General features: G+C 41.9%; 1 protein-coding gene across 6 annotated transcripts in view; it reads right to left on the bottom strand.

Annotated features, from left to right (window-relative positions):
- Positions 1-14,334, bottom strand: part of GRAMD2A (GRAM domain containing 2A) — an 86,151-nt gene that overhangs the window by 36,051 nt on the left and 35,766 nt on the right. Inside the window, exon 1 of one of the 6 annotated variants that reach the window (XM_043984228.1) lies at positions 6,122-6,349. The exons of the other annotated variants lie outside the window; for them this stretch is intronic. The gene's annotated coding sequence lies outside the window, so the exon portion shown is untranslated. Of the gene's footprint in view, positions 1-6,121; positions 6,350-14,334 lie in introns of those variants that run through there. 6 annotated transcript variants of the gene reach the window in all.

The raw sequence follows: 14,334 nt of genomic DNA, 5'->3' as shown, positions 1-14,334 counted from the left end.
CATCTGTACAAAAATAATTAGAGCAGTTCTTTTTGTAGTGGCAAACAATTGGAAACTGAGGGGTGCCCATCAAATTGGGGATGGTCAAACAAGTTATAGTATATAAATATTATGGAATACTATTGTATTCCATGATGAAGGGGGACACTTTCAGAAAAACCTGGGAAGACTTATATGAATTGATCCAAAGTAAAGTGAACAGAACCTGGAGAACAATAATAACAGTATAAAAACAAGCCACTTTGACAGACACTAATCATCTCTTATCAATACAATTCCAAAGGACTTAAGATGAAACATGTTATCCACCTCCAGATAGAGAGCTGGTGGACTTAAGAGTGAAGATTGAAGCATGTTTTCTTCCTTCCTTCCTTCCTTCCTTCCTTCCTTCCTTCCTTCCTTCCTTCCTTCCTTCCTTCCTTCCTTCCTCCATCCCTCCCCCCTCCCTTCCTTCCCTCCCTCTTTCCTTCCTTCCTTCCTCTTCCCCCTCCTCTCTCCCCCCCCACCTACCCCTCTCTCTCTCTCTCTCTCTCTCTCTCTCTCTCCCCCTCTCCTTTACTTAACATGCCTAACACAGGAATTTGTTTTGCTTGACTATACATATTTGTAATGGGTTTTATTTGTATTTCCTTCTCATTGGGTGGGAGAAGAGGTAGGAAGGAGATCATTTAGAACTCAAAATTTTTTAAGAATTGAATTTCTTGCTTTAAAAAGGAATAAAGCAGACCAGGAATCACTGCCTTTCAGTATCCTGGGTGCTTACTGTATTCTCCACCTCAAAGAAAGTACATTCTTAATAGCTCCTGTGGTTAGGGTTTTTTGTTTTGTTTTGTTTTGGTATGCCCTTGAGATAGTGTGGTCTGTCCAAGCCCCAGTGTAAACAGGCAGGGTTATTGTGTGGCTGCCAAGCCAGGCACTGTGGCAGATTGGTTTGGGAGGGGCAGGAGGATGGGGGACCTGCCACTCATCACCTAAGATTAAAACTTTTGGGAGCCAACTACTCTTAGTACTCAGGCCTAGAAACGTGGCCAAGTTTTTTCACAAGGCTGGAAAAGCTAGGAAAAGGAACATTTGCAGTGACAGTAAATAGGAATATTAATGTATCTAAGCAGACAAGAAAGAAACTTGGGACTGTGGGCATTGCAAACACCATGCCATGCTCAGTAGTGTAATTTGGACAAGCCACAAACTTTCCTTTACTCAAATAATGTCATGTAATCATAGAATGTCAGAACTGAGGAAGGATCTTGGAGATACTTCAACCCATTAAGGCCTTATTTTTTTTACTCCTCTTTGATATGCTAAACTCCTCATGAGGATAATCAGGATGTTGGGTCACAAAAGAGAAGAAACCATTTATGCATTTTGACACCTCAAGGAGATAACACACAGAGAGACATTCTTCATAATGTCAGGATAAAATAATAGATTAAACACTTTGGGTAAAGTTAAAAGTGCTATATTGATATAAGGGGTTAAAATGATTAAATATTTATGGTAGGGTATAAACAGAAGTTGTCTAATGGTGGAGGACTAGATCTCTGTGAGTTGGGTAGTCAGAGAAGGCTTCATGGACAAAGTAGTAGTCATGGTGTCAGACAATGTTGTGGAAGCAATATTAGAGAGCTAATTAAACATACCCTTTCCTTTTAGAGATGAGGAAACACTGGCCAGAAAAGTGATTTGTCCAAGGATTTTTTACCTCTTTGGCAATACCTCACTTCTGATAAGGGGAAAGAAAGGGGGCTAAAGGAATGGAAAAATACAGGACTACTGAACAAACAATAAGGTTGAAAGTAATCTGTTATAATGAATTTTGGATTCAGAAGAATTGGGTTCAAGTCCACATTGATAGGATTCTAGCTCTAGAGCTGGGAGAGATTCTAGTCCAACCATTTTCATTTCACACATGAGAAAGCTGAGGTCCAGGAGGGTGAGTTGTCCAAAGCCACAGATGTGAAATTTGAACTCAGGTCTTCTGACTCCAGAGCCAAGGTTCTCTCCATTGTATCATTCTGCCACTTACTCTTTGGTCCTCTTTAAGTCACTTAATCTTTTCAACCTGTTTCCTCATCTGTATAAAATGGAGATAATCCCATACAGTTGTTGAGAGGAAAGCATTTTGCAAAGTGTAAAGTGCTAGATCAATGTAAACCGCTCTTATTAGTAATATTCCACTAATTTGCTGATCACTGATAGACATAAAGAAGACAGGCAACTGTCATTAACTAAAGACCTTTGCATCAAATCATTAGTACAAAAGCTTAGTGCTAGTTTTCCTTTGCTCCTTCCATGAACATTTTGTTTAGTAAAGTAATAGTATTAACAGTATTCAATTCAATTCGTAATTATGAATTGCTTCCACTGTGATGGACATTGAGGGTACAATGACAAAAATAGTCCCTGTGTCCAAGAAGCTTAGATTCTAATGGGACTGAACTGAAAGGACCTGGAAAAAGAAGAGATGACCTGAGAAGTAACTCTTTTCAAATGCCTTCAAATACTTTAGAAGTAGTTACTGACATACAATGACGAGATTAATTTTACAAGAAGACCAAAGAGAGATCAGGCTTCAGTTTGTTGCTGGGATGGGGTATGGGTTACCACCTTTTCCCACTAGCTCATTCCCTGTGATTTACATATAACAGAGAGCATGATGAGAAAAGGTTGAAATCAGTTCCTTTACTGCATTTTTGCTTTGCTTTTTTTCTGTTTAAATAGTCCTAGGAATATGTACTTAAGCAAGGAAGGGGAGAGGGCACCATAAGAACTAAGAAGTCAAATGGGCCATATGTCAGATGAGACTTGAACTAAGGAAGTATGAAAAGATACTAGCAGAGGACAGGGATCACAGGAGTAGAGATGAATTTACCATGGGCTGTGAATAGCCTGGCTTGGGGAAATGGTTTACGTCTCTTAACTAAAAGAGATGTAATGATCCTCTACCTCTCTGCCATTTGCTTGTAGTTCTGCTAGGTGTATACTCTGAGACCAAGCAAAACAAATGTAATCCTTCCACATGACAGCTCTTCAAATACTTAAAAACAGTTATCCTGTCCTTCTCACTCCTGTTATGGCACTGACTCAAGTCCCTTCCGGCCACATTCTAACTTGTCAATATCCTTTCCAAAATGTGGTCATGGACACTTTTCAGGGCGGAGGAAAGGCAGTAAGCTCCCAGAACTCACAATGTGATCTCTCCAAAAAACCTCCAAATAATGCCATGGGACAATTGCTGGAACAGCAGAACCCAAAAAAGAACGGGCTGAGATTAATTTCCAGGCAAAGATGGATTAGAAGGTCAGCAGGAGGGGGCTGCTGTGCTGGGGCAGGAGTGGAGCCCAACCCCGAGGTCACACTGACACTGACACAGACCCAATCCCAGGCAAAATGTGGTCATCAGCACTGTGCACAGTGTCTTGGATCTGACCTGACTAGGGCAGAGTACAGAAGGACTATGACCTTCCTTTCCCCAGATGCTAACTTTCTAATTAATATTGCCAAAATTCAACTTAAAATTTCTGGCTGTCTTGTCATCTTGCTACTTGTCTACTACTAAACTCCAGGTCTTTTTCACAGGGACTATCATCTAGCCTTGTTTCAACACCCACAGTTGATTTTTTAAAACTGAATTGTAAGACTTTATATTTTCATTTCACTTAGGTGACATGAACTCCCTCTCCCCATGCCCTGAGATTTGCACATTTCCCAACTACTACCCAGTTTGGTATTGGTGGTGTTTTTCAGTCATCTTCAGTCACGTCTGACTCTTCATGATCCCATCTGGGGTTTTCTTGGCGAAGATAATGGAGTGGTTCGTCATTTCTTTTTCTAGTCCATTTAACAGATAAGGAAACTAAGGCAAACAGGTTAGGTGACTTGCCCAGGGTCACACAACTAGTAAGTGTCTAAGACCAGATATGAACTCAAGAAGATGAATGTTCCCAGTTGCTATTCCTGGTTTGGTGTCAGGAAGGTCACAAGAGCAGGTGTATGAGGAGAGATACAGAGCTACCTCCTCTGAAGTAAAGAAAGAAGAGGGTGATGGGTAAGATAGGAGAAAGAGAGGTAGAGGGAATATCAAAGCTTGAGTAATAGGTCTGGGCTTTGGACTTCCTGAAAACTCTTTTTTTTTTTTTGGTGAGGCAATTGGGGTTAAGTGACTTGCCTAGGGTCACACAGCTAGTAAGTGTTAAGTGTCTGAGGCCAGATTTGAACTCAGGTATTCCTGACTCCAGGGCGGGTGTTCTATCCACTATGCCACCTAGATGCCCCTGAAAACTCTTTTTTTGTTGTCAGTTTAAATCTTCACTGTGACTCAGATCCTCAAGCAAAGAATACTGTACTGTGAACAAAAAACATTTAAGAACCACTTTCTAATTAATCAAAATCATATTTGATCCCATTCCAAACAAACAACCAACACACCAGCTACCCCTCCTAGCTTCATAGTATCTGCAGATCTAACAAGTATGATTGATATATGCCTTCATCCAAGTCACTTATTTAAAATATTGAACAGAATGGGACCAAAGACAGAGTTCTAAGGCACTCCACTAGAGACTTTCACACAATTTAACATCTACTCACTAATTCCCAGTTGATTGCTTTACTAACTCTGAATCCACTGTCATCCAACCCATACCTCTCCATCCTGCCCTGAATGATTTTATAAAAATTTTTGTCAAATATACTGTCTATATTATTCCTCTGGTTAATCTGATTAACGTGGTTTCATAGTTTGTATATTAGGCATTCAGACAAATAAAAGAAGGAACAGCACTAAGTGTACCAAAAAAAAAAAAAAAAGCTTCCAAGGATCATCATGGCCTGATGAGTCAACAGATCCTGATAACAGGCTGGTACATTGAGTATGGTATATAGGAATAGCAAGGCAATGGAGGAAAGGAGGAAGGCGTGGAGCTATAATTTCATCAGTTGTAGGAAATAACAATGTGGAAACTCCCTCCACTAATACAAATTAGCCATTAATTTCTAATTTAGAGTCTTAGAGAGTTAACTGAGGCACTGAGAGATTGAGCTCAGGATCAACCAGCTCCTTTAAGAAAAAGGTGGAATTTGAATCCAGGTCTTCCTGATTCCAAGTCCTGCTCTCAATCCACTACAGTAGGCTGTTTCCCACATTGGCCAAAACCATATTGAATAAGACTCCCTCTACACCTCCCCAGCAAAAGAAGTAGTAAAATATGGAATTGTTAGAAGGGCAAGCAATGACAATATGGGCCTAAACATATGCTTAATGAGGAAAGTGGAGGTGAGATGATGATTATAGAAGATAGATTATAGAAGAATTATATAGAAGAAGATTATAGAAGAATTTTCTCTCTTTTCTAATCTGCATTTAGATTAAACACTTCCCCAGATATTGATTAACTTTTGCATACCACCATTTGTAATGTTCAAAAGCTTAATAGAGGGGCAGCTAGGTGGCACAGTGGATAGAGCACCGGCCCTGGAGTCAGGAGGACCTGAGTTCAAATCCAGCCTCAGACACTTAACACTTACTAGCTGTGTGACCCTGGGCAAGTCACTTAACCTCAATTGTCCCGCCCCCCCCAAAAAAGAAGCTTAATAGATAGTATAAGATGATGACAATAGGAAAACAATTACTGAATCCAAGGGTCTACAGGGCTGTGACCTGGCTATCAGCTGACCCTCATCTCCACTGAACAAAAGACAAATAGAAATTTGCTTGATTCTTAATAGGAGCTGACTGTACAACAGAGAGGCAGAGATTGGGTAGCAGCAGGCAGATGATAGAAAAAGACAAATAGAGATGTTGAGAGATGGGAGGGGAGAGAAAGATAGAGACAAACACAGATAAGAAAAAAAAAGGAGGAACTAAAGAAAGAGGAAAGGACAGATCGAGGAGTCTAGAGTAACAACATAGAGAAGAAAAACCTTAGGAAGGCATGATAATTCTGTTCAAAAGGGATCAGACTTATTCATTGTGGCAGCATTGGGGAAAACTAACTCGGAGAGATGGAAATTACTTTGGAGGTAGGGAGAGGGGAAGTGAGGGAGGCAAATTTCACCTCAATAAAAGGCTGACATTCTTAACAAATAGCTTTCCAAAATAAAGTGGATCAATCCAGCCGACCTTGGTTCGACTCTCCCTCTGTCTCTTAAGTCCTTCATCCTTCCTAAGAAAGCTCCATTCTTGGGGTGGAAGGTCACCCTTCATCCCTCTTGCTCATGTCCATTTCCTCTTGTCCTGTCTTCAGTGCTGCAAAGATCCCAGGCCCAGAAGTCACTGAAATTTTCATCAACATTAAAGGCTGATGCCACGACACCAGCTTTCTCTTCCCTGCTGGTCAGCACTACTGAAATTTACCATACTTAGAAAGGGCTGGGGGGGGGTGTCCTACTTGGAGGCAGGGGGCCCCAAGAGGCCCCAGGCCTGAGGCAGAAATTCCTCCCCCAAGCAGCCACCTAGAGAGCCAGGCTGCCAGAGAGCCTGGAGCCAAGAAAGTGAGAGGCTGGCCCCTGCTGCTCTGAAACAGGTCATTGTCAACTGCTGGCAGGGAAAGACTGAATAAGCGCAGCCGCAGCCGGAGAAACCACACTAGGCTCAGTCTGTTCTCAGTCCCCTGTGAGGGAGCCCCAAAGGAGCCAGGAGGAGAGGTAAGCTTCTGGGATGGCTGGTGGCCATCAATGGGGACATAGCCCAGCCTGGCTGCCTCAAAAGACAGAAAACCCATCTGCTTGGATACCACGTAAGCTGGATAGTATCTTTGTCCCTCCAACCAGTAGAACTGGAGGTTTTTAAAAATGAATTATTGGAATGATGTTAGCATCCCTTCATAAGCAGGGGCCCCTGCAAGGACCAGGGACTCCTTCCTTTACTGTGCCTTTTGGAACAGTCTTCCTCCTCCTCCACCCCAGGAATGAATCATCGAGTTGAAAGAGACCTTAGAGAACATTAAGTCCAATCCTCACCCTACCCCACCCCAAGCATGAATCCCCTTCACAATAATCCCAACAAATGATCAGAGAGGTCTCTCTGAACACCTCCAGAAATGAGGAGCTCATCCTCTCACGAAGTGGTCCTCTTTGTTAAAAAGCAAACAAGCAGGGGAGAAAAGGGGAAAGAAAAGGGAGGGGGGCTGATAAGAGGGAGGGCAGACTGAGGGAGGCAGGGGTAAGAAGGAAAAAGCAAACCAAAACAAAAACCAAACAACTTCTCTTAACTGAGCTGAATTCCCCCTCCTGTCAATTCCAACTACTGTTCCTAGTTTTCCCCTGTGGAGCCACAGGGGCAGTTATCATGTCCCCCTAAGTCTTTTCTTCTCTATGCTAAGATCATCTTTAATTCCTTCAACTAACTCTCACAGGATGTGGTTTCACTCTGTTCTGAATTAGTTCTGGATTAGAACTCAAGATCGAGTGCCCCTCTGGCACTCTCGTGAAGCCGATGCATAGAGCTTTTCTCAGAATACTGTGTTTAAATCACTGGAAGAAAAGCTAAATTTCAATTAGAGACTGGTGAAAAAGGAAGATGCCATTTTTTCCCCCTAAGCTTATCGACCATCTGGAATCTACTCATTGACTCCAGGTTCTAGTTGATCAGTTTCTCTCAATCGGTGGCCCCAGAACTGGGCACTGTAAGGTCATTTTACAGCCCCTCTTAAGGTGGGCATCCTGAGTCAACAACTCCTTTCTCCCACGGTGAAGAAGTCTGGCCATTTTATGGGATAGTGAGGGAGACTTCTTTCTCAAAGGACTTAAACTTGACCATCTCTGTCTTGTCACCTGAGTTCAGTCTGTGTTTACCCCAAGTTCAGTTTTCTCAACCAAATGATGAGTTCCCTAAGGACAAGACCATGTCTGCTCCTCCTGTCTCACCCTGACACAGGCAAGCCCCAACTAGGCACTCCAGTAGATTTAAAATATTGTTTGACTAAAGGAATGTTGGGATAGCTTAAGTGGTACAGTGGATAGAGTTCAAATCTGGCCTCAGAAACTTAGTAGTGCTGAGACCCCTGGGCAAATCACTTAACCCTGTTTGCCACTGTTTCTCATGTGTCAAATGAGCAAGAGAAGGAAATAGCAAACCATCTTTGCCAAGAAAACCCTAAATGGGGTCCCGAAGAGTCAGACAAGACAGAAAGGACTGAAAAAAAAGAAAGTTGCTGAGGTAGATGTGAGATGAGGGTGGTATTGAAAGGAAGGCTTTCAGGTTTATGGTCACCAGTGATCTTTTCTCTGAATGTGAACCCATACAGGTTTTTGTCTAAATTCAGGGTGGAAGAGAAAGGGAAAAAACCCTTACGAGGTCAAATCATCCTATCACCTCCCCCTTCCCCCAACAAGCCTTTCATTGGCCTATAGCAACATTTGTTTAACAAATACTGGAAAGAGCACTTGACTAGGAGTCAGGAGACCTGACTGGATTAGACTTGGGTCAGCCTTTTTTTTCTTTTTTCTTTTTTGTGGGGCAATGAGGGTTAAGTGACTTGCACAGGGTCACACAGCTAGTAAGCGTCAAATATCTGAGGTCGGATTTGAACTCAGGTCCTCCTGACTCCAGGGCCGGTACTCTATCCACTGCACCACCTAGCTGCCCCTGGGTCAGCCTTTACAAAACTGTGTGGCCTTGGGTCAATCACTCCCCTCCACTCTGAATTTCAGTTTTCTCATCTGTAAAATGGGGATAACCCAATACTATTTATCTTACATTATTGTAAGTATCCAAATGAGAATGCAAAGCATTTTATAAACCACAAAGCATCATATGAATGCCAGGTCATGGTGGAAGTAGCACCATTAGTAGTGAAGATACCCTAGGGTACCTTCCCGTGAGAAATTAGGGTTAGAGTTAGGGTTAGGGTACCTTCCCGTGCTCTAATTCTAGGAGACAACCTTGCTGAACTAGCAGCAAGGCGGCAATCAGCCAACAAGTATTTATGCTGCCCGCTATGACTAACCATGAAAAAAATGTGACTGGGGTTGACCCACCCCTTTTTACTTTCTGTCCTTCCCCTACCATCTACCACCTCGGTTTCCCTTCTATGATTTCTATTCTCTTTCAAGATTTCCCTGAATTCTCATTATAACCTGATGTCATTGGATTGGGAGGGGAGAAGGGGAGTTACCTCTCCCCCACACACTGTGGTACTCTCCCAGGACTGTTCCCCCTAAGGAGGGCCCAAGTGATTCTTTTCAAATCTTAAGACACCTCTCTGCTCTGTCCCACTGGCACAGCCTCATTCCTTCCAACTCCTCTCTCTGTCCTTGCCTACAAGCTGCCCAAGAAACCAAAAGACAGAATTTCAGGAAGTAAGCTCAAAAGAAAACAAGACAAAAATACGGTACATCTTATCTGAAACACAATACCCACTTAATTAAGGGGAGACTGAGCAATGAATTCCCTGTGAGTTGTAATGCAAGTGTCAATAGGAAATTGTATCAAACTCAGGCAGTCCTGGGAGTGAGGACCACTACAATGATGGTAAAAATGTCAATCAATCTTTGCCCTGGAAGGATCATAGAATCTTAGACTGAGACCAGGGATTCTTAATCCTTTTTATGCCCTGGACCCTTGTGGCAGTGTCTCAGAATGTTTTTAAATGCATAAAATAAAATATATAGGATTAACAAAAAACCCAATTATCCTGAGAGAATTTTTTTAAAAAAACTGATAGAGCCCAAGTTAAAAACTCCTGATAGTAATAGCTAATATTTATTTACTACGGACCTGCGCTTTTACAATTATTTACAATTATTATCCGATTTGCTCTTTAGAACAACACTTCAAGGTAGGTGCTATTAATTATCCTCATTTTATAGATTAGGAAACTGAGGCAAATAAAGGTTAAGTGGTCCCACTGTGCCCAGGGTCACACCACTAGCAAATTCCTGAAGCTGGATTTGAACTCAGATCTTCCAACCCCTTGGCCCAGTGCTCCATCTGCTGTGCCACCCAGTTGTCTGATCTAGAGCTGAAAGAGAGGAGAACCCTGTAGGTGGCCCTGGCTATGGGGGGGGGGGAATTGGGGGTAGGGGGAGACAAGGATTGAGGCAGGACAGGGAGGCTTCAGTGCTACTGTGACCTAAATTCATTAGACCTTGGGGGTAGAACAAGCTTACTTAGCCCCTGAAAGCAATTTAGTTCTATCAACTTGTCCTGTCTCTGAGTAACTGAAATAGGAATAGGTGAGATGGGTAGGGGTGTTAATTATTCACAGTACAGGGGCTAAGAAAACTTCATATGGATCACAAGCCACATCACCATGTCTGTGTCTGAATAGGCCTTCCTTCCCTGGAATTAGAGCTCTCGCTTGCTCTCTCCCTCCCTCCCTCTCTCTTTCCCCCCACCTCACCACTGTGAGGCTTGTATCTAGGAACCTCCCTATCAGAGAAGAAAAGAAAACCATGGGGGATGTCAGTCCTGTTTCTAAATTTAGCTACAGATTAGAAGCGGTTTAGGTCACAAATCCACCACCTAATAATCCTGCCTCCTCCAGAGCAGGGGACAGAGAAAAAAAAGCTATTCTCTACATCCCTAGGACATTAAATGAAAACTTACCTCCAAACCCTAGATCCTGACACAGTGTCTTTGGAGTGAACCATGAAAGGGGAGCCCTCGCTTAGCGGGAAACCACAGAAAGGTTCCTCTTGTCCTCTGGCTCCTAGGAAAGCTTATGTAGGAAAGGCAGCTATAGAGACAGAACCCTGTCTAGTGACACCTTTGAGCTGAAGAGAGAGACTCACACAGATGGAGAGAGGGTAAGGATGCTGATCTGCTAGTTTTAAAAAAATTAGTTGGGGCAGCTAGGTGGTGCAGTGGATAAAGCACTGGCCTTGGATTCAGGAGGACCTGAGTTCAAATCCAGCCTCAGACACTTGACACTTAACTAGCTGTGTGACCCTGGGCAAGTCACTTAACCCCCATTGCCCACCAAAAATTAAAAACAAAAAACAAAAAACAAAAAAAATTAGTAGACCCTAGGGATCTCCACTCTCCTGACATCCCTTCTACTCCCCTCCCCCCATTCCTAACAGTCCTGTGACCATCCTATAAAGACCATGCTTTAACTATTGGAAAAGCTGGTCATTTAAGATGTGATTTACAAGCGGCATTTTTCTTTTCATTTTTTTAAAGGTTTAACTGATGTCTTCTGTTTCTTACATAACAACAACAACAATAATAATAATAGCTAATGTTTATATAGTGCTAACTATATGCCAGCCACTGTGCTAAACACTTTACAATGCTCATCTCATTTGATTCTCACAATAATCATGGGAGGCAGGTGATATTTTTAAGATGAGGAAACTGAGGCAAACAGAAGTTAAGTAATTTACCCAGGGTCACACAGCTAGTAAGTATCTGATGCCACATTTGAACTCAGGACTTCCTGACTCCAGGCCTGGCACTCTTAGCAACTGTGCCATCTAACATTTTCATAGTTATTCCCAGTATCCTCCCCCCCTACCCTGCCCGTCCCAGAGAGCCATCCCATGTAACAGTGTTTTTTAAAAAAAGGGAAAAAAAATCAGCACAATTGATGAATACATTGTAAAAGTCCAAAAATGTGCAATGTGTAATGCCTGTGAAGCTCCTACCTCCACAAAGGAGTGGGATGGGGAATTCCTCTAATTTCTCTTCATTCGAGTCTTATTTGGACTTTATAATTCTGTTACATTTGCTTTTTTCTAAAATTTTTTTTAGTGAGGCAGTTGGGGTAAAGTGACTTGCCCAGGGTCACACAACTAGTGTTAAGTGTCTGAGGCCGGATTTGAACTCAGGTACTCCTGACTCCAGGGCCGGTGCTCTATCCACTGTGCCATCTAGCTGCCCCTACATTTGCTTTTGATTTTGGGGGTTGGGTTTGTCCTTTCAATTTACTTTGTTGTAGTTATTGTGTATAGTTTCCTTGGCTTTACTTACTTCACTCTGCATCATTTCATGTTAATCTTTCCATGCTTCTCTATTAATCACATATGTAATTTCTTACAGCACAGTAATATTCCATTCATGTACCACAATTTGTTTAGTTAACCATTCTCCAATCAATGGGCATTTACTCTGCTTCCATTTTTTTGTTGTTGCTATAACAAAACTCTAGGTAGCACAGTTGATAGAGTGCCACACTATAACAAAATGTGCTGCCATAAATATTTTGATATAGATGGAGACTTTCTTCTTATCAATAGCTTCCTTGGGGGTATATAAGACCAGTAATGGAGTCTCTAGTTTAAAGAGTATAGACATCTGATCACTTTATTTGCACAATTCAAAACTGCTTTCAAAATTGGTTGTGCCATTTCACATCTCCACCAACAATGTATTAGTATGCTTATAATTCCACAATCTCTCCAACATTGAGTATAGCCATTTTTGTCATTTTTTGCCAATTTTCAGCATGGGAGGTAAAACCTAAGGGTTGTTTTGATGTGCCTTTCTCTTATTATTAGTGATTTGGAGCATTCTTCCCAGTGGTTGTTAATACTTTGCAATTCTCCTTTTGATAACCATTTGTTCATATCCTTTGACTACTTACTTATTGGGGAATGGCTATTAGTTTTATATACATTTATTCATTATTTATATACCATGAATATCAAACCTTTATCAGAGAAATTGAATAGAAATCTTTTTTTAAAACAAAATACAAATTTTCCTGTTTGACCACTCCCCTTCTTATCCTACTTATATTAATTTTTTCTCTTTGCTTTTTCCACATCATGTCATCAAAGTTATGTTTTATCTTTTGTAATAAACTTCATCTCTCTGAGAAGCATTTTCATGATCACAAGGGACTCCTAGAGATAGAAAAAACCTTGTCAACCCAAATAAAGAAAGCCATAATGGGGAATTCGGGGACAAGTCAGTGGATATAGTATTTTACTTATTTTAGGTGCACATCAAATAATCTAGCCCTGGTGCTCGCTTATGAAATAAACCCAGAGGATATCCTTAAGCTACTTTCTCAGACCCAAGATGTCTCCATAAGGTCCCAAAGGTTTCTATCTTCTCAGTCCTATACATTAGCCAAGTTCCCATCCTTATACATGTGCATGCCACCTCCTGTTTACATTCCCATTCCATGAGAACTACCACCAACATTTAAGGACTATTAATAGATTATTATTAACATCTATTATTAGAAGAGGGAAGATTAACTCCACTGGACTGGATAAAAGCCCAGTCAGGATTTATGTCTCACACCTACTTCTCCTTTAGCGGTGCTATGCTTACCCAAAAACTCAGGATTCTTCCTCCTTTCCTCTTCCTGCCTGCATCATCTTTGTCTTTTCCCCAGCTCATCCAAAGGGTTATTCCCCTAGCTTAAATTCAGATCAAACAGATGCAACAAAGACATTTCAATATGTAAAATGATCAGTTTCCATAGGAACTCAGCAATCCGTGTGGCTTAGCCCACAGACCACTTGGGAGTACCCACTGTCACAAACACACCTTAGATTGTATAGGCCTCAGGAAACCTCATGATTCTTTTGTGTTCCCAAATCAAAGCAGCCCCCGAATACTTCTATGTCATTTGTCACACAGAACACTCAAATGTGCCCTGATCCATCCCTCTGATTCAAGAAAGCAAAAGACATACCTCCTGTTGAATAAAGATAACTCCCCCTCTACTTCATAAATGTCCTGAAGCATCTAGATTGTGCCCTGATGACGACGATGTGCTAATACTGTAATTTATGATTTAGCACCTGGGACTAGACCTCTGGGCACAGAGATTTTTTTTTTCTGGGGAAAAAAAACCCCAGTATGAGACAAATGCTGCCTCTGTCCTGGCCCCGAAGGGACCAATTCATACCCCGTTCTCATCCTCAAGACACAGTTAGACAGGGTCCTAAAATCACAGAATCTCAGACTCAGAGGGGACCACAGAAACCAAACTTGGTCCAATGAATACCTAACCTAGAATCTCTTCTACAACATTGTTAACAAATAGTCATCCAGCCTCTGCTTGAAGCCATCCATTGAGGAGGAATCCATTCCCTGCTGAAGAAGCCTACTCAACTTTTTGAGAGATCTGTTGAACAGTTTTTCCTTACTCTATCGGCCTCAGTCTGTCTCTCTGTAAATCCCATCACTTCAGATTCTGACCCTTATCAATACCAGAGGTCAAAAATAACGGGTCTTGGGGCAGCTAGGTGGTACAGTGGTTAAAGCACCAGCCCTGGAGTCAAGAGGACCTGAGTTCAAATCCAGCCTCAGACACTTGACGCTTACTAGCTGTGTGACCCTAGGCAAGTCACTTAACCCCAATTGCCCCACAAAAACAAAACAAAAAACAAGTCTAATCCTTCTTTCATATGATGGCCCTCCAAGAACTTGAA

Source organism: Dromiciops gliroides, chromosome 2, assembly GCF_019393635.1.
Source record: "Dromiciops gliroides isolate mDroGli1 chromosome 2, mDroGli1.pri, whole genome shotgun sequence".
NCBI classification, from domain to species: domain Eukaryota; kingdom Metazoa; phylum Chordata; class Mammalia; order Microbiotheria; family Microbiotheriidae; genus Dromiciops; species Dromiciops gliroides.
The sequence above is the reverse complement of the archived record's forward strand: the minus strand, read 5'-3'. Positions and strand labels throughout refer to the sequence as shown.